This window comes from Tamandua tetradactyla, chromosome 1, assembly GCF_023851605.1.
Source record: "Tamandua tetradactyla isolate mTamTet1 chromosome 1, mTamTet1.pri, whole genome shotgun sequence".
NCBI classification, from domain to species: domain Eukaryota; kingdom Metazoa; phylum Chordata; class Mammalia; order Pilosa; family Myrmecophagidae; genus Tamandua; species Tamandua tetradactyla.
Window position 1 is genome coordinate 44,905,881 of NC_135327.1, and position 20,664 is coordinate 44,926,544.

Here is a 20,664-nt window from a genome sequence, read left to right on the forward strand (position 1 = left end):
TGATTTCCATGCTCAACCCCAAGGAAAACTCATTAAATCCTCTTCGGTGATTCTGGGCCCTTTATTCAGATCTGTTTAATTGCATAAACATACCTTTTTATGTAAACTATGATTGTGGCTATTTTTTCCTATCCTTTTCCCAATTATGAGCATTCAAAGGACATGAATCATGTCTAATAACTCATCATACCCACCTACGCCCCCGTTTTGGTCTAGCTTAGTGCCGTGTATGGCTGGGCAGACTGTAACTGCACAACCCCCTGGGCAACTACTGATATCAAAACTATGTGGATGACAACTTGTAGAATTGTGCAACATGGACACATTTTTTTAGTGCCAACCAGTAATATAGGAGATGCTAATTAAATGCTTGTTAAATTGAATAAAGGCATCCTATTTGGAGCAGTGGTAGGAAAGAGGAAGACAATTGTCTTTCATACTCATATAAACCAGACACAGGTTTTGACTCCTTTCAAAGGACTACCTTATCAGTCTATCAGATCATAGTTAATCAAATGTTAACTGCATATGGTTTGAAGAGAAACAGTGTTCTCTGTTACAGATATCAGTAAAAAAATAAATAAATAAATAAAGCTCAGTTGATGCAAACTGCCTGCTTAATATGAGACCATAAGTAGATGGTGACAGACAAGCTTTACATCCTCTATTCACAATCAATTTGCTCCTGACTGTGATTCCAAGCATTAACCTTGTTCTATCAAACCCCTGGAGTGTGAGGCTGGGAAGACAAGAGCATGCACAGCAGAAGCTGAGATCAGGCAGAATAGCTAATGAGCCACCAGATTTGATCTTTAGGGGAATGGAAAAAAAATGGCCGTGGTATGGAAAAAAAAACACAAGGATTCATTCTCTTGGTAACCTGACTATGACTTGCTTTGCTATTGACACGGTCTAGTGCAATGCCTGTTTGTTCAGGTTTTCTGCCCCAACAGAAGATATGGGGGATGGCAAGTCAGGAATTCAATTTTTAGCTGTTTCATATTTGTTCCCTTATGTTATTCAATGCTCCTAAGGGAGACTATGTAATGGATACTGAATAAGTGAAAAAAATCTAAATAAAACCGTAGTAATAAGGCCCATTCAAAGAAAAAGTAGGGAATGAGATAGAATTGGAAAATACATTCTTTTATTCCTCGATTTTGTCCTAAATGTTTATAAAATGATGAACCAGATGAGGCAATGCCATCATAAAGGTATATTAACAGAAACAAAACTAAGGGAGCTTTTGCCAATATCAGTCTTTCTCAAAGCTTTGTCATCTTGTCTCTCATCTTAAACAGTGCCCTATTATAGAATTTGCATACTGTATATCTGTCTTTATTTTACAGGCTTCTATTTTTCTTATACATATATATTAGGTGCTAAATTTGGTATTATAAAAGGACATGACTCCCATATTCTTAAAGTATGTTGGCTTCTTATGGTACCATCCAGGCCAGTTCAGCATCTTAGTTCAAATTGGAGCAAAAGGTTGTATCCAGTGGGGTTTAACATGTAGGAAAGATTTAATATTCCACTAAGGCTATTTCTCAGGAAATGATTAATCAATCACAAAATTTTAAATTATAACTAAAAATTATTTGATGGACTTAAAAAAATATTTCACTTGTATTTTTTAAATGCAATAATGTATAAAGAATAAAATAAAAACATCCCAGAATCTCATTACTCAGACTGCTGCTTTTGACCACAAAAAATAAAAAATATACACTTGATTTAAAAATAATCCAATAAATAGGAAGATCATAGTTATTCAAGTGTTAACTGCATATGGTTTGAAGAGAACCAGTGTTCTCTGTTACAGATATCAGTAAAAAAAAAAAAATTAAAGCTTGGTTGATATAAACTACCTACTTAGTATGAGACCATAAGTAGATGGTGACAGATAAGCTTTACATCCTCTACTTGCAATCAATTTGAGCAGCCTCAATACCTGTGTTCCTTAGAGTTCAGTTCCTGCACCAGCAGCAGCAACATCACCTGGGAACTTGTTTGAGATGTGCATTTTTGAACCCTATCCCAGACCTACTGAATCAGAAATTCTGGGGGAGGTACCCAGCAAGATGGGTTTCACCAAACCCTCCACGTGATTCTGATGCACACTGAAATTCAAAAACAACTATTCTGGACAAAGGCAGAGCTAACTTAAATATGTTTTTCCATGTATTTTCTAAGGACACATATGCACACATACAGGTTTTCTTTATACAGAAGGGACCACCTTATATACACTGTTGTGACTGTTAATTATTTAAATCCTATTGTGGTTTATGTCAGAGAGCTTTCCATATCTTCACTTACAGACCCATACTACATGGTTTAAAAGACGATCTAACCTTGCATTGTTTAAAAATGCCATAAAGGTTCAACCAAGTCCCTTACTGGGGGCATTTAGGGTATTTTCAGTTTGGTTTGTTTGTTTTACAGTGACCATTTTTGCTAGCATATCTTGGCAAGCATGCGTGAGTGTGTATGGAATTAATTCCTAGCATAGATGATACAAAGTTACAAGAAAATGTGTATTTTATATTTTAATGCATAACACTTAAATTTTTGGCCCAAAACATATATCAATGTACACTCCCAGCAACAGTTTATTAACAGTGACTATTTCTCTAGATCTTCACTGGCACCAGACTTCAAACTTAAAGTGCTATAATCTAATTAAAACATGGCATCTCACTGCTGTTTTATTTGCATTTCTTCAACTACAGCTGAGAATAATCATCTTTTTATATCATTATTGACCATCTGAACTTTTTTTTTTCTAGTGACCTACCCATTTTCCCTTGTGATAAGCATCTTTTCCCTTACTGAATTGTACAAATTTTTGTAAATTAAGAAAATTAGCTTTGGCATGTTACTTGTCTATTATATTTTTTTCTTAGTTCAGATTTTTTAAGTGGTCAGACTTTTATAAATTTGTTAAGCAGTTTTCCTTTTTAGTTTCTGCATGTTGAATTCTTCATGGAAAGACTGTTGATCAATTCTAAAATTCTATGTTTTCATCAAATTTTCATGGTTTAATTTTTCCTTTCCATAATTTACGTGGATAAAATAAATGCTGTCAGTATCCAGCTTTTGTGTTTTCATGGTGATTTTGTTGTTCCAACATCATTTAACGTGTAAGTACTCTTTTCCCAATGATGTGAATGCCAGCATTAGCTTTGGATCTGGAATTGGGGGATTTTCTCTTATGTTGTATTGGATCTCTAGTGTCAAGCTATTTTAGTCACTACACCTTCATTAGCCATTCTTATACCTGACAGGGTTACTTTCACCCCGTTCATTCTTCTCCATGAAAATTTCCTGCATTTTTCACATTTATTTTTCATGGTGATCTATGTCTCATTTTGTCAAGTACCAAAATAAATTTGGATGGGATTTACAGTTTAATAACCAGAGCTTTACCAATGTACAATACTGTGGTTTATTGTAAAAGAATACATGCATCTCTAGGTTTACTAAAGTTTTCTTTATGTAACATTAAAGCTTTGAATTTTCTACATACAGGCCCTTCACATTTCTAGTTAAGTTTAACACCAAGTATTTTATTTTGATTACTATTGTAAATGGTTTCTTCTCATAGTTTCTAAATACTTTTTGACTGTATAAAAAGGCTCCTCATTTTTATATCATTCTTTGCATATGTTTAGCTGCTTTTCTGATATCTGCAATAAATTCCTAAATAAAGGAAGAAAGGAAATGCTTATACAACTACATGAGTGTTGAGTGAAAACAGACAGGAATAGGCTTTGCTAAGGAAATGCTTTGAACTTTTTTTTCTTTTTAGAATTGCCTGTAAGAGACAGTGTCCCATTTACTTCATAGTGGCACATGATTTTGACACCTTTTCTCATGGCCTAGTTTGGTCAATCACTATGCATCTATACTTTGCTTAGAAAAAATTGACTACTTTTTAATATTACCCTATAAATATAAACACAGGAAGATGTGTTAACATATGGAATATTCCAAAGAATAAAATGTTTATTCTAAAGAAATTTCCACATATGAATTTAAAAAAATGCTCTGTCCAAAGGAGAGACCATCGAGCTTTGAGGTGATGAAGTTAGAAGAACCAAATGTATCTATTTCTTTTGAAATCAAAAGATAGGTGATGACAAAGAACAAAAAATTAAAAAGAAAAGTAGAATTAAGTACTGTTTTTTAGAAAAACAAAATTTAAAAACAAAACTAAATGTGCAATGATAAAAATAATAATGGGGCAATAACATATACCGAGGAAATAAAATTAATGGTAAAATAATATTTTATAAAACCCATGTGATGTATGGAGCATTTACTACCCAGGATTAATACAAATTGAGCAAAGAGAAAAGATCAAAAGCCAAAGTTGATAACTACTCCTGGTCATATCAATATATGAACCATTTCAATAAATTTTCCAGTTGATTTTATTGGTTTTACCACTTGTATAATCATATAACTAACAACTAATACTTTTTTTCTCATCCTGAAGAATGTTTACACTTTTTTTTACATTTTTCATGTTGAATTTCATATGCTGATATTTCTAGAACCATGTTAATAATGGTTAAATTTTTAAAAGATCATCTTATTCTTGATATAAATGATAAACTTTTAATGTTTCACCATTAGACATCATGCTGAATATTTCAGAAAAATATATTCTTGGTTCATGGTACAATTTTCCTTTAATGTATCATTATTCTGATTGCTAAGATATAATATTTTGTCCATTATTAAGATTTATCTAGACTATTATATTTTGTGTCATCTCTATCAAATTTTTATTTAAGTGTTATGTTGACTTTATAAAGGGATTTAGGAGCTTGCAGACTTTATACTTTGGAAATTTTTCAATAATTTGTAAATTAGATATTTTTTAAAGTTTGGTAAAATTTTCCTTTGAAACCATTTCAGTTTAGACATTTCTTTGTGCTATAACTTGTTCTTCTTTTTTGGTGGGGGAGCCCCCCATGGTCTGGGACTCGAACCAGGGTCTCCCTCATGGCAGGTAAGAATTCAACCACAGAACTACGCTTGCACCTCCCATAACTTTTTTTTTTTTTTATTAACGGAAAGAAAAAAAAAATTAACACAACATTTAGAAATCATACCATTCTACATATGCACGCAGTATTTCTTAACATCATCACATAGATGCATGATCATCGTTTCTTAGTACATTTGCATCGGTTTAGAGGAACTAGCAACACAACAGAAAAAGATATAAAATGTTAATATAGAGAAAAGAAATACAAGTAGTAATAATAGTAAAAAAAAAAACAAAAAAAAACCTATAGCTCAGATGCAGCTTCATTCAGTGTTTTAACATGATTACTTTACAATTAGGCATTATTGTGCTGTCCATTTTTGAGTTTTTGTATCTAGTCCTGTTGCACATTCTGTATCCCTTCAGCTTCAATTACCCATTATCTTACCCTGTTTCTAACTACTGCTGGGTATCTACTCAAAGGACTTAAGGGCAAAGACACAAACGGACATTTGCACACCAATGTTTATAGCAGCGTTATTTACAATTGCAAAGAGATGGAAACAGCCGAAATCTCCATCAACAGAAGAGTGGCTAAACAAACTGTGGTATATACATACGATGGAATACTATGCAGCTTTAAGACAGGATAAACTTATGAAGCATGTAATAACATGGATGGACCTAGAAAATATTATGCTGAGTGAGTCCAGCCAAAAACTAAAGGACAAATACTGTATGGTCCCACTGATGTGAACCAACATTCGAGAATAAACTTGAAATATGTCATTGATAACAGAGTCTCATAACTTTTTAATAATTTTATAAATAATTTTCATTGCTATTCATCAGAATTTCATCTCTTCTTTGGGGTTGTTCTAGTTTGCTACCTGCCGGAATGCAAAATACCAGAAACAGCATGGCTTTTAAAAAGGGGAATTCAATAAGTTGCTCGTTTACAGTTCTAAGGCCGAGAAAATGCCCCAATTACAACAAGTCTACAGAAATGTCCCATTAAAGGCATCCAGGGAAAGGTACTTTTGTTCAAGAAGGGCAATGAAGTTCAGGGGTTCTCTCTCAAGTAAGAAGGCACATGGCAAACACAGTCACAATTTCATCGGCTAGCTTCTTCTCCCGGCTTCCTGTTTCATGAAGCATCCCCGGAGGCATGGTCCTTCTTCATCTACAAAGGTCACTGGCTTGTGGGCTCTCTGCTTCTTGTGGCTATTTTGCTCTTTTCTGCTGTCTCAGCATCTCCCGTTCTCCAAAATGTTTCCTCTTTTCTAGGACTCCAGTAAATGAATCAAGACTCACCCAAATGGGTGGAAACACATCTTCCCTAATCCAGTTTAACAACCGCCCTTGATTGGGTTACATCTCCAGGGAGATGATCTAATTACAGATTCAAACATACAGTATTGAATAGGGATCATTTCACCTTTACAAAATGGGATTTTGATTAAAACATGGCTTTTCTAGGGGATATACATCCTTTCAAACCAGCACGGGGTCATATCTGTTAACTCTTTGGTGCCTATAAATTTGGGAATTTCAGATGTATTTCATAAGAACTCATAAAATAGTATTTGATTGCCCATTTAATTTCTAATATAACTTATTTCATTGATGTCATTTTAAATTTTGTCTACTTGTTCTTCCTTTTTACTTTTTTTTAAAAAGTACTTAGAAATATTAACAAATTTGAAATATAGCTCCATTTTCTAAATTATTCTATTTTTACCTTTGCCATCTCCTTTCTAATCTTTAGATTTATTCAGTTATTTAATTTCCTTTTTTTTTACTTAGATGTTCAGCAGCCTAGGGCATTTCTAGAACTTCATTTTGGGAACTCTATTTATAACTTCACTCTATTCTTTTGAATTATCTAAATGGTGGCAATTCTTTCCCCTTTGTGTTCATGCTGCAATGTAAAAAGAAAAAAAGGCTGAATGTTATTTCAAACAAAGCTTGCCTGATATGGTGGTTGACCAGCTTAATCATATGATTTATGTCAAAAGTCATGTGGCACTGTGATTAAACAAGGCTTTGTTTCTTGGGGCTTCATATACGCGCTCTGAATGCAATCCAGAAGATGAATTCAAAAAATGTTTTCACCAAAGGCTATTCTTTAGAAGCTAAGGCTCCTTTGGATGTGTAAGCATTTCTTTTTGTCACTTTAAGGGCTCATTACCATGTAGTCAGATGTAAGTTCATTGTAGCCAGAAATCAGAAAGGCAGAGAAACCAGGAATGAAAAGAAAGAACTTGGCAAGGTCGGAAAATCTGTGGTCTTCCTGAGCTGCTCTTTTCCATTCAGCCTAAAATGCAAAGTCATTCATTTTTAGGGGAGACGTAGCTGCACATATTTATAACCATTTGACAAATACGCAGAGCAAAAATCTGTTTTTCTAAATGAAGAACAAAGCACAAGCCAGTAGAAACTCTTCAAAATAGAGTGTGCTTTTGATGAAGGGTAATGAAGAGAGAGACTACAGAAAAAGACATTGGTAAACATGAACTTTTTATATATCTTTAAGCCAATGCTAGAGTTCTAAATGCTCTCCTGATATCCTTACATATTATAGTTCTGTCTCTTAATTTGAACAGCGAATGTCATTTATGAAGAAAGCAGTCACACTTTCTGTATAATTACTATGTATCTACCACAACAAACCACATCTACCTTTAAAATGTATATTTTTCCCATTTTCATTCTGTTAACGCATATCTATTCCTTCATTGTATCTGCTAAAATGTCAACCCTGCTATGATGGAGAAATCAATAATTAAATAGCTTCATGGTAATTACTTCCCGGTAACACATTTTTCCACCTTAACAACACAAACCAAATCCACTAACATCAAAATTACACAAATATATCAGAGAGAAGGTCAACACGTGACAGCGTAACTCAATTTGCAAACATTTTGAATAACACTTTAAGCACTAACTCTTCAGAAGAGGAAACAACAAACAACTCCAGAGCAACTCATGAACTTCAGGGCTACACTTCATATTTTTGTGGCTCTGGGAATTTGGAGTCAGACTGAAAACTTACAAAAAGGAAAAAAGAAGACGAGAATCTCGTCAGTGACAAGATGTGATATTTCTTAAAAGTTTTCCAGGTGTTTTCTAAGTGTTTAGTAAATCAGTCAATTTGTGTCGAAGCTACTGGAAACTGAACAGAACTGATCACTCCAGTGATTTTACTTAATGACTAACACAGGTGACCATCCGCTCAGAGTTACTGGTCATGCACAAATGAGCTGCCATAAAGATGAAGAGATCATAGCATTAGCCTCAAAGTCATTCCTGTGCCTTCGGTCTCACAAGACAGAAGTGATTTTTAAAAAAAGAAGTATGACTACAGTTTTGAAAAAATTTACATATGTGTTTTTAAAAAGTCAATTCAGAAAATTAAAACACAAAAAAGTCACTGCAAACCCCCAAACACAGAAATAACCATTGCCATTCTTGGGTAAACGGCATTTCATATCTCTCTCTAGGCTTCTTCACAGGAGAGAAGATTTAGAGTAAATTCAAGTAATGAAAAACTTAAACTGAAAGACTTGCTGAATTTCATGTAATGTTTCCATAGCAGAAATTTTATTTCCTAAAATAACTCTTTAAAATAAAAAAATAAGGAAAAAGGATTATTAAAAACTTTAAAGAGTTGGAGTTTAAATGTTTTTTTTAAAACTACATGTTTCAATGGTGAAACTAACGGTCTTTATTCCTATCATGAAAGATACAGAAATTGGCATACTTATTCTTTATTTTCCAACCCCGTCACTTATTTTTGGTTAGTTATATTTTATTGTGAAGATTTAAGCTACTTTTTTTAAAATTTAAATCCTATTTATATGAGGGTGCAACTATAATCCCCATTGTTATTTTATCTTCAGTCTATATTTACATATTATCAAGTGACACCTGTCCCTTTACCTTTTTTATACCTTTATTTCAGAGATGTAAGTTCAACTGATTGACTAAATTTTATATTATTCTGCTTCCATTTTTGTCTCAACAAGAATGGCACAAGAGTAAGTTTATACTTGAGACAATCTCTTTGCTGGCTTTATATTCAAAGGATAAGGTGGGTATTCTCTTCTTACATCATAATAGCTTTCTTTCCTAACCCTCTAGACATTTCCCAACTCTCTTCTACCATCTACACCATATTAAGCCCTGCATCTAACTTACTTTTTCTGCTTATTCAGAATATGATAATTTTTCATCATTGCAGTTCTTCATATTACACCGTACTGCTATTGACAATTTTTATTAATTTTTCCTGGCACACACAGTGTAACTTTTTTTTTTTTTAACAAACTAGGGCCTTCTTTCAAGTCACATTTTCTCAGTCTATTTTTAAGACCTTTTTCCGCTTCCATGTGTTCTCAGCAATATCAATCATAGACACACACACACACACACACACACACACACACACACACACACATATATATATACATAATATCCCTTGACTGCTTTCTACATGTCCCTCCTAATCTAGAGTTATTTGACTTTGCTGGTTTTTTATATTGCTAAGATTCTGTCATATTTATCTCTCTTCTTCTTCCAACTTTAGTTCAACTTATTCTCCTTTTGTTATTTTTAATGTGGCTTCTATCTTATAATGTGGATATGTTTCAATATGCTATCACTTTTTATTTGAGCCGTCGCATCTCTTTTTAGAGAACATCTTAACTGCAACTATTTGAGGAGATGAATAACTATTTTCTAAAGTCATCCTGTGTTACTCTGGGTAATTCTTCCTGTGATTTCCATCTGCTTCATTCTGTTTTTATTCTTTTACCTCTTTTTTTCGCATAGATTTCATAATATCATTCATTTTTAAAGTAGGCTGGCTACTTTCTTCAGAATGATATGAGGAATGAAAGGATGGTGTGGTGGGATGGGTGACCTGGAACCTGTTCAGCTGCTCCTTAGGTGTGTTAGATACCACCAGTGAGGACCACAGCTAAGTCCCATAGCTTGGGGATCCCTGGGCTTTGATCTGTCATTCCCTGACTCCTTTATTTCCTTCCTCTTCCCCTCAGAGAGGCCTCCTCAGCTTAAACATCTAGGAAAGAACAGAGAAATTACTCAGCTGCATAATCACCCCCTGAGCTCACCCTCTTTCTCTGTTCATGTTGCCTCCATGAGGAGGCATATTTCTCACCTTGACCAGGGCATATTTATTGGCCTGAGATTTTATGACTCTTTCAGCTTGGCTTTTAGAATCACAACTGTTGGGAACAGAACACTGTATTTTTTGAGTAGCAAGGGGGCACAGTAGATTCTCATCCCCCATGTGTCTACAGGACTACATGGCAGATGGGAGAGCTTCAGACCTGCTGCTGTGGTTTCATGGCTTGGGGCTTTTGTCTTAGTACTGTTCTTTCAGTGACTTTTTGTGGGGGTCAAATAGAGGAAGCAGAGCAAACATTCCCTTTACTCATGGTTTTTAATTGAAAACAATAAATAATCATTTTTCAATATTACAAAATTCTTCAAACATTCAGAAAAGTTCAAATAATTTACAATGGACACCCACATATCCAACATCTAGATTCTACTAGTAACATTTTATTATACTTGATTAATCATATATCATTCCACTATTTACCAATGTGTTAATCATTTTAATGTAGTTGTTAAAGTTCTGCTAAAAATTTGAATATCAATTTGCCAGAAGATCATTAGGAAGTAAGACCTCACAATAGCAATTTAAAGAGGAATAGACCTTTGATAGAAACGAGTAATCGTATCAAATGAATCTTTTTTTTTTTTTGTAGCTACTACAGGAACTAAATATGCATTAATGACCTAGTCCATAAATTTCTTCTCTGCGCTACTTGGTCCATTGGGGTGTCTAACATTGAACAAAAAGCAAGCTTACTCAGAGAAATGTCATTCATCTCATATAAAACTAAAGTAGTTAATCGTTTCCTTAGCACTCATTTTGCTTGATTCTAGCACAGGCTACTAGGGGCCTGTTACTGTACACTTTGCTATTACATCAACGAGGACAGTGGTTCTCAATATGTACATTTTGAGGGATGAAAGATGTTGCTGTTAAAAACACCTGCAGTGGGTGGTGTGACAATGGCTCAGTGGCAGACTTCTTGCCTACCATGTGGAGGCCCTGGTTTGATTCCCGGTGCCTGCCCATGCAAAAAGAAAAAGAGCTGCAGTGCTTTTTCAAACTGCAGAGTCACATACCCAACCCACTAGAATTTTTCATATATTAACGATTTGTCACAAAGTTTAAACAGACTGGATCATCTGAGACTAATGAATGGAGCATCAAGTAACAACTAACTTACTTCTAAGGAAGGTGGTAGGAAGGGGAAATATAAGAAATTCAATACCCTCAAAATCTGAAGGGGTCAGGGATCAAGAGAAAGATCCCCAGCTTGGAGCCCTTTCCTCATCATGAATCAACATCACCATAAGGTGAGAAGGAAAAACATGAGGCCACTTCAAGTAGATTTTCTCCAGCCTTGCAATCACTAACAACAGCAGTGTGAACTTACTCTCACTGGGAATAAACCTCACCAGCCTGGAGGAGACAGATGTAAAGATGGAGGTCTGGCCCGGGGAAAGACAGAGAACTGTGGCCGTCATGTCATGGCCCCCTATGAGGTATCACATGGTAGCCACATGCCCCAATTTTCCTGAGATAGCCCCTGTTTGTACTTGGAGTGTCATCATTCTTCATTATTATATATTATTATATTAACAACATTATTATATATTATATTGACAACGTTTCTTTGTCCCACAAAGTATCCTGGTTTGGATAATATATTATAGAACAATCCAAAATATCAATGAAGAAAAATATAGTGGAATTTTTTCTCCCCTGACTCTTAACTGATGTAGATGACCAAATTGAGAGGAGTCTTTTGATGAACTGGACAAACCCCACCTCACCCCCTACCCCCAACAATGGGACTGGTGATCCTCCAAAGTGGTAACATAGGAACTTCAGATGGAAAATGAAGAGAACAATATGGTATATCTGGAGATAAGATCAGGTGAACACAAAAGCCAACTCCTGCTATGTTATTTGCAAAACAAACAAGACAAAAACAATACTGAGAAAACATTTCTCAGCTGGGATTGCAGCTGCCTTTCCACCTTAATGATTATATAGACCTTTGGCCATAATCCTCAACTTAAAGAATTATAGGTGCACAGAAAAATGGAGAGCACTCAAGTTGCTCCAGTCTCAAGGAACATCTAACAAAACTCTTTTTTGGGCAAACAACACCCATAGATAAACTGCACAGACCTATCATCTTTCAAGCGTCGGTTGAGAAAAGTAAACAAGCACACGTGCATGTACATGTTCATACAAGTATGTTTCAAAATACTCAACTAAAAAGAAAATTTTTTCAAGAATGCAGAAGACAAACGAAGAGCATATTTTGAAAAAGAACATTTAATTCAGAAAATGAATAACATATCTGATAGCTACTGCTTTGATTTGCTGGGAATTTAAGAAAACATCGGCTTAGAAAATGAGAAAGTAAGACATCACATGAGATAGAGAGCTTGCAAAGTTAGAGAAAGAAATTAATTTAAAAAGGATGCTGTTTCAAGAATTAAACTGGCATTAGACAATTGCAATAACTGTGGTACACAGTCTCCAAATATGGTCACTAACTCCTTCCATCTCCGTACTGTCTTGTAGCTCAGCACATCAGGAACAGATTCTATTCCCCCCTCTTTGAATTCTGTCTGACTTTGTAACTGGCTTTCCAAGTAGAAAGTAGAAGAAGTATGATTCTAAGACCTTCAATACAAGGCCTGTAGAGAACTAGCAGCTGCTGCTTTCTCCCTCTGAGATCCCAGGTACCATGATGCCCAGGTTAGTCCATAAATAAGTAGATGGCCTGTGAAGATAGCCTTCAGGGGAGGAGAGGTCTTTCTTGTAGTTCCATCTCCAACCTAGTACAAGGTGAATTCAGCTGCATGAGTGACTGCAGCCATAATCAATAGAACAGAAGAACCACCAAGCAGAGCCCATCCATTCCACAATTATGAGAAATAATAAATCTATTATTTTAAGTCATGAAGTTTTGCAATAGCTTTTTGAGCAGCAGCAAATATCTGAAACAATAACTCACATTTTTATGTGTAGTATATGTCAAGCTTTGTGAAAAATATTTTATCTGTCCTTTTGCATTTCAAATACATCCTTTTTGTTTTGTTTTGTTTTTAAAAACATGAATGCTTCACTAATTTGCATGTCATCCTTGTGCAGGGACCATGCTAATCGCTATATTGTTCCAACTGTAGTATATGTGCCACCGAAGCAAGTACTCAAATGCGTCTTATCTTCATCACCCCTAAGGCCACAGCTCTATGCCAAACCATGATTTTTAACCCAACTGGAAATAAAGAAGAATCAAAACCCATCAAATTGGATTCCTATACTTCTGACTTGACCCCTCCCTAAGTCATCCTCTATATTACCAGAAAAGAGGTATATTTACAATATAAATTACACCAAGCTCCAAACTATAAATTCCAGGCTTCTATGTCATGTATTTCTTTAGCATATCTCATCAATTCTGCCTTCATACTATCTCAAGACTTGTTGCTCCTCTTACCCTAATGCATAGTGTCTCTTGCTTGAAAATACTCCCCCTGCCCCCATTCATTTCACCTGGATAACTTTCATCCACCCTTCAAAGTACAGCTCAGGCACCATCTCTTTCAGGAAACCTGTCTTGATTATCTCTGCCCAGGACTAGTTCAGGTGCCCCTTCTCAGACCTCATGAATACCATCGATACTTCTGTAACAACTTTTCCACTGTACTGTACCCATTTGTTCCGAAGCCTGCCACCTGTATAGACTATAACTCCAAAAAGGCAAGCACTTTCTTTTCCAAGGGAAGTTTCTTAAGTATTCTGTACCTCCATGTTCTTATCTGTAAAGCACTGCCTGCTTGGTTGTGAGGATTAAATAAGTTGGATATGTATAGTGTTTAGAACCACTAAAAAATATGTCATTATGATTATTGCTCAGTATATAGTTATTGGATGTAACAAACCTGAAAAGATAGGCAAGACTTGGAGAAATGTGGTGGGGAAAGAGGGATATAGATGATGTTCTTTCCATCTTAGTAAACGGTGCTATCATCCACCTGTGAGCTCAGACGAGAAATTTGGGTGGCATCCCTTATATTCAATAATCTGTATGCATCATACAATTTTTCCTCCAAAGGGCATATTGAATCTTTCCTCTTCTCTCCATCTCCATGGACAATGCTCCTGTCTCAGTCATCATCTAGCTCTTTGTAAACAGCTATGGTGGCCTGTCAATGGGCTTCTACTTCCCCTCATGTTCTATTGTAATCTGTCACCAAAGAGGAGCTAGAATGAGCTTTCAAAATGGCAGTTAGGTATTTTCAGTCATCTGCTTTAAACCTTTATCAAAGTCACGAAATCCTTAAGGACCTGCATGATGGGGTCTTGTTGACATATTGATGCCACTCCCTGGCTCATCTTCTTTTCATACCCGCTAGATATGGTTAGTCCTACTGGTTCCCAACTCAACTTTTTACAACCACAGGACTCTGCAAGCCTCTTATCTGGTTCTCCTCATGGTTTTTTCTGGACTCAGCTAAACTGTCTCCTTGGAGAGGACTTACCTCAGCCTTATACTTAATGTAATCTACTGTTATTATTTGCTCTTATGGCAGCACTATGTTCTGTCCTGCTCAAACACGTATCAGAATCCTAAGTAAATACTTACTTTCCTTGTTTTCTGTCTCCTCAACTAGACTCCATATTGAAAGACCACAACAGGCATAGAATTTTGGTCAATTACAGTGGTATTTGATGGAGTTTAAGTATTAATTCACTGAAATATTTATTTCTGGAGGACAATACCCTAGGAAGAGAGAATTTTTTTTTTTAATAATCATTTTACAAAGAGATAACTTTGTAAATGAGCAACTCCTCTGTGTTAAATGTACTAACAGTGTCCTTCTGGGTTAAAATGCAGCATAAATTATCTTTTTCACATTTTTCTTACAAGACTGATCCAGCATAAGAACCCAAAAAAGTTTGAGCAGAGATCTCTCTTTGCTCAATATGAAACAGCTGCAATGCCTTCTAGACTATTTCTCATTGCAGGTTCTTTGTTATACTTTCTGCAAAGAGTCATAGAGGTCTGTTTCTTTACCTAGCAGAGAGACTAACATCGGAAGAAGTAACAGGAGATGTGAATGCTCTCTAGCTGTTAGTTCTAAGCTTCCTGGATCCTTTTAGACCCACTAGCTGTGGAGGAAAAGAAAACCTAAATTTCCAGAGTTGGATGGACTTTTTTTTGACCAATTAGTGCTCCCCAGAGATCTAGTATTCCTCTAAGTGTTAGCAGCTACAGAGGATACTTTTTATGCTGCTACTTGGTATCTGGATATATGGACATCCTTTCAAACTGTTATTGGCTGGTGGTTCAGAGCCCCACACTAAATTAAGCCAAGTTTCCCAGCTGAGAGTTCACATTGCCTTTCTCTTTAACCAAATATTAAGAACTCCTGGAGAAGGGTGGGCCATGGTGGCTCAGCAGGCAGAGTTCTCACCTGCCATGCCAGAGACCCAGGTTTGGTTCCCGGTGCCTGCTGAGCAAAGAACTCCTGGAGCAACCTGTAGGGCTGGAGCACCCATCACAAAATGCCTGTTTAACTGAGTCAAAATTCAAAAGCACCTCTAATCATACAAGGCTATAATAGCTTCTTAGCACATCAATATCAAGGTGTATGCAAACAACTCCAGGGAGAATTTCAACAATAAGATTGTGTTAATTCCAAATGTTCTCTGAATAACAATGTCAAGTCTCTAGGTAACTCCCTGGATCCCCATGGGATCTGACTATTAAAGGATCAGCTTAAGATGAATCATAACTATTCTTCCCTGTGTTATTGTCACTTGCTTATTTCTTCTTCTATGCAATCCTTCTTTGCTCTTTTTCTTAGCCTCTTAATCCAAGATTGATTAGGTTACACAGAATTCTCTGCAGCTAAAAATTTTAAACTATTCTAGAAAATCAAGGTCCTTTTTTTTACAAGCTAGCATTTGCAGTCTAAATGTCTATCCTCTCTTTGGTGGGAAATTTCTTCAATGGTGTCTGTCTAGAAGTTTTCACTGAAGACATACAACATATTCATCAATCACAAAAGTAAGTAGATATATAGAATGGGAATCTGAGACTTGTGCTTTATTTGACCGTGAGTACAGATATGCCTGATGTTTCTAGGATTCATTATATTTATAACACAGGTGGAGATTTAAGATATTGGTAGATAGGGCTTCTTATGTTTACACAGCTCATTCATCAACTTTCTCCTCGACCTCATACTCATAGACGAAAGTAGTCATAACAGTAGTCCTAGAAAAAATATATGTGTTCTTTTTCTTACTTTTAAGACTTTCAAAGTCTCTGGATTGTAATTCAGTGTTCTCCAAGGAAAAGAATTTAGACATTTACCTGATTTTGGGGATAAAACATCATGGTAAATAGCAATAAGAGAATTCATCCAGTGATTCTAGCCTTCTCCATCTTCTCCATTTATGTCATTAATAATATTAACAACAGTTAACTCACTGAGTGCTTAATATAAGCCAAGACTGTTCTGCAAGCTTTAGCTGCAATACTCATTTGAACATCATACACGAGAGAGGTGGAGATCATCATTATCCCACTTTAAAGATGAGAAAACTAACACAAACAGGTCAGGTCAGGTAACTGTCCTAAGTTCATAGATGGAAATGTCTTCTTATACAGTAGGGAAATAACAATACATTTAGTGGCAGATGACTAGCAATTCAGTGACTGTATGCCTTTGACAAATTACTGAACTTCTCTGAGCCTTTCATTATCTTTAAAGTACATTCATGACACGACTTTCAAGTAGAGTTCTTCTGATGATTAAATGATATATGTTAGCACCTAGCAAAGTTCATTCATTTATTCACACATACAAGAAACACTATTTATTCATGTACTGCATAAAAGGAATTATACTGGCTACTGGAGATAAAGAAATGGATTTTAAAATAGTTCTAAGACACTCCCAGTCTAGTAACAAAATAACTGCAAACCATGTGATCTAGTACATCAGACTGAAGTATAGGATATACTATTTACAGCAATAGAAGCCCTTACAAGTTATGGAGACAAAACATGGGAAGGGATAATTAACAACCTATTCTATGGATGCCAGGAAAGGCATCAGGACTGGGTTTTCATAAAAGCATGTAAGTATTCCATATGGCCATGGCCATGGTTTAGGAATGGGCCTTCTAGGCAGCAGAAAGCCATGTGCAAATGGCACATGCAAAGACACAGACATACAGGACAAAATGGTACATTCAGTAAACTCTAAGCATTTCAGTTTGGCTGGATCATTAATCCCACTGAATGGAATGGCGGAAAAGTCTTGAGAGGTGGAAACCATGGAGGGTGATGTAAGCTATGTTGAAAAATTTGTACTTTTTCATCTTCATAATGCAAAACCAGAGGACCAGGGAAAAGATATAGTCACATTTGCAGATTAGAGAGCAGCATGGAAAACCTGTTGCAGATGGGAGACAACAAATTTGAAGCCAGAGAGAACAGGTGGGATACTATTTCAAAAGCCCATGTATATGACAGTGAAAGAGAAATATCTGATATTGGTTGGCCCTCTCCTTTTTCTTCTTAAAAATAATGCCAGAATGTTACAAGAGGAGTATAAAAGAGAAGAAGGTTAGTTTGCGAGGTTTTCTTTGTTTTATTCAGTAGCTTTTTTTTTTTTAAATCACTACCCTGGCCAGGATTTTCAGTAATATTTTGAATGAAATGTTACCTGGCACTCCTATCTCATTTTTTATTATAACAGGTATCCTCTTAAAGTTTCACCATTAAGTATGAAGTTGGCTTTAAGTTAAGGGTAGATACCATTTGTTGGGGTAAAATAGTTTCTAACTTGTTAATCGTAGGTTTCCAACTTCAGCAATGGGAAAGTATTAGTGCCACTAGATCACGCAGGACATTTATGAGGAGTATACATTTCAGGTATCTAATGGTAGATAAGCATTTAAGTTCCAGAAATGCTAACTTCAATATGTCTTTGAGACATCCAAATGGAACTGTGAAGTTAGTGGTTAGAGATCTTCACATACAGTTTGGAGTAGAGATATAATCTGGGGGTTATGTGCATATATATGGTATTTTAAACTACTGATAAAGTTGAGAACGTTGGAATATACATGCATTTCTTTGAGTGTGAAGGAAAGAAACATTTTCTCCATAGGCACATGTTTATCCTTGTACCAATTATCTCATACATTATATGTGAATATATACATATCTGAAAATATCTGAATATACATGTATATTTGAATTTGTGTATGTATATATACATATATGTCTATATATAAATTCTGAGACTCTCTGCTTCAAGTAGAGCAGCAGTTATTCTTTTTTTTTTTATGGGTGGGACCTTTCTGATTATTTCCATGGAGATGTGGGTGTTACCTTTTTTTTTTTTACTTTTTTATTGTATAGTATGACATATATACAAAGCAAAGATATATATATATAAAAAAAAGCAATAGTTTTCAAAGTCTTTAACAAGTGATTACAGGATAGATTCCAGAGCTTGTCATGGGCTACCATATGATCCTCTCATATTTTTCCTTCTAGTTGCTTCAGAATATAGGAAACTAGTGGGCTTAAGTACTTTCTTATCATCACAGTCAACTTTTTTTTTCATTCTTTTTTTTGTGAACAATAACATATGTACAAAAAAATTATAAATTTCCAAGCACAGCATCACAATTAGCTGTAGAACATATTTCAGACTATGACATGAGTTACAGTTTCACAATTTTAGGTTTTTACTTTTAGCTGCTCTAAAATATTGGAGACTAAAAGAGATATCAATTTAATGATTCAGCATTCATATTCATTTGTCAAGTCCTATCTTCTATGTATAATTCCACCATCACATTTGATCTTTCCATACCTCTCACTGGGGTTGTTTGGGTTATGGCAATTCTAAATTTTTTATATTGGAAGATTCTGCCACTAATGTGGGGTAGGGAGATGGAACTGTCTGATGTTCTGGAGAGGCTGGGCTAGGTTTCAGGATTTATCTGGACCAGGGACCCATCTAGAGGTTGCAGATTTCAGGCAAGTTACTCTAGTGCCTGGGACCCTCGTGGAATTTTATAAATTGCCCTAGGTGTTCTTTAGGATTGGTTGGAATGGTTCTGGTTGGGGGTTGGCAGGTTATGGTAGGTAGCAAGGTCTACCTGAAGCTTGTGTAAGAGCAACCTCCAGAGTAGCCTCTCGACTTTATTTGAACTGTCTCTGCCATTAATATTTTACTAATTACACTTCTTTTCCCCCATTTGGTCAGGATGGAATTGTTGATCCCACAGTGCCAGGTCTGGATTCATCCCTGGGAGTCCTCTACCACTTTGCCAGGGAGGCTTTCACTCCTGAATGCCATGTCCCATGTAGCGGGGAGGACAATGATTTCCCTTGCACAGCTGGGCTTAGAGAGACTGAGGCCACATCTGAGCAACAACAGAGGACCTCCAGAAGTAACTCTTAGCATGCTTATAGGTAGTCTAAGCTTCTATGTTTCTACATAAGCTTCACAAGAGTAAGCTTCATGATCGAGGGCATGGCCTATTGATTTGGGTGTCCCTAAAGTTTGACAAAGTATCAGGGGCTTCCCAGATGGTAAGGTTTAATAGTACCATAGTCTTTCTCCCCTCCCTCATGGGACCTTGCCAATATTTTTTGATTATCCGGTTAATATACACTAGGATGTTTCCAGACATTACAATAATCTATACAGGATTAAAAGGACCTCGTTCTCATTCTATGCTCTCTGCGTTTCAGTTATTGAAATGAGCTATACAGATAGGTTGAATTAGATTATGCACTACAGAAAATTTCAGTTCCAGATCAAATAAACCCTTCTTCCATTGATCTCAAAGAGTATGTGTGGTTCTAAAATATAGACACTGTCTTCCTTACCCCTATGTTCTAAATTACTTTAACCCCATCCTTTTTGGCTTCGTTCTTATCTCTAAATATCAGGTAATAGATGTAAAACAGCCTCTCAAAATTCAGAAATAATAATCACCACTCTGGACTTAATGTGTCTACTCTAAAAGCTTACAATCTAGGTCCTTGTTTTCTTATAAGCATTTTCTAAAGATGGCCATGCCATTGTTGTTGTTTTGTTTCTGGCTTATTTTGTCTCACCAAATATCCCACATGTTCATTCACATCATTGAATGCTTCACAACAATGTTCCTTTTTGTAGCAGCACAGCCTTCATTCATAAGTATAGACCATTGTTCGCCATTCTATTTCTCAGGCAGTGCATCCTTCAGCCATCTGCATTAATCAGTCATCAATGCAGAGTGTCCAAAGTCCACAGCCCATCAACATTCTCAATTTTAGATAATTTCATTGTTCCCAAGAGACAGAAAAACAATAAACATACCCTCACCAAATAGGAAATCTAAACATCCTCTTAACACTTGTCCCTCGGAAATCTAAACATCCTCTTAACACTTGTCCCTCACTCCATTATTTACCTCTGCTGTTGCTGTGGTAGTGCTGGTGGTGTCC

At 35.8% G+C, this 20,664-nt stretch overlaps 1 protein-coding gene and 1 non-coding gene across 4 annotated transcripts in view; both read right to left on the reverse strand.

The window, feature by feature from the left end:
• The window catches only part of MACROD2 (mono-ADP ribosylhydrolase 2), a 2,249,967-nt gene that overhangs the window by 293,631 nt on the left and 1,935,672 nt on the right, over positions 1–20,664 (reverse strand). The window lies entirely within an intron of this gene.
• LOC143653486 (U6 spliceosomal RNA) lies at positions 13,236–13,339 on the reverse strand. Its single transcript, XR_013161319.1, has one exon. It is a non-coding gene; the product is annotated as a U6 spliceosomal RNA (small nuclear RNA).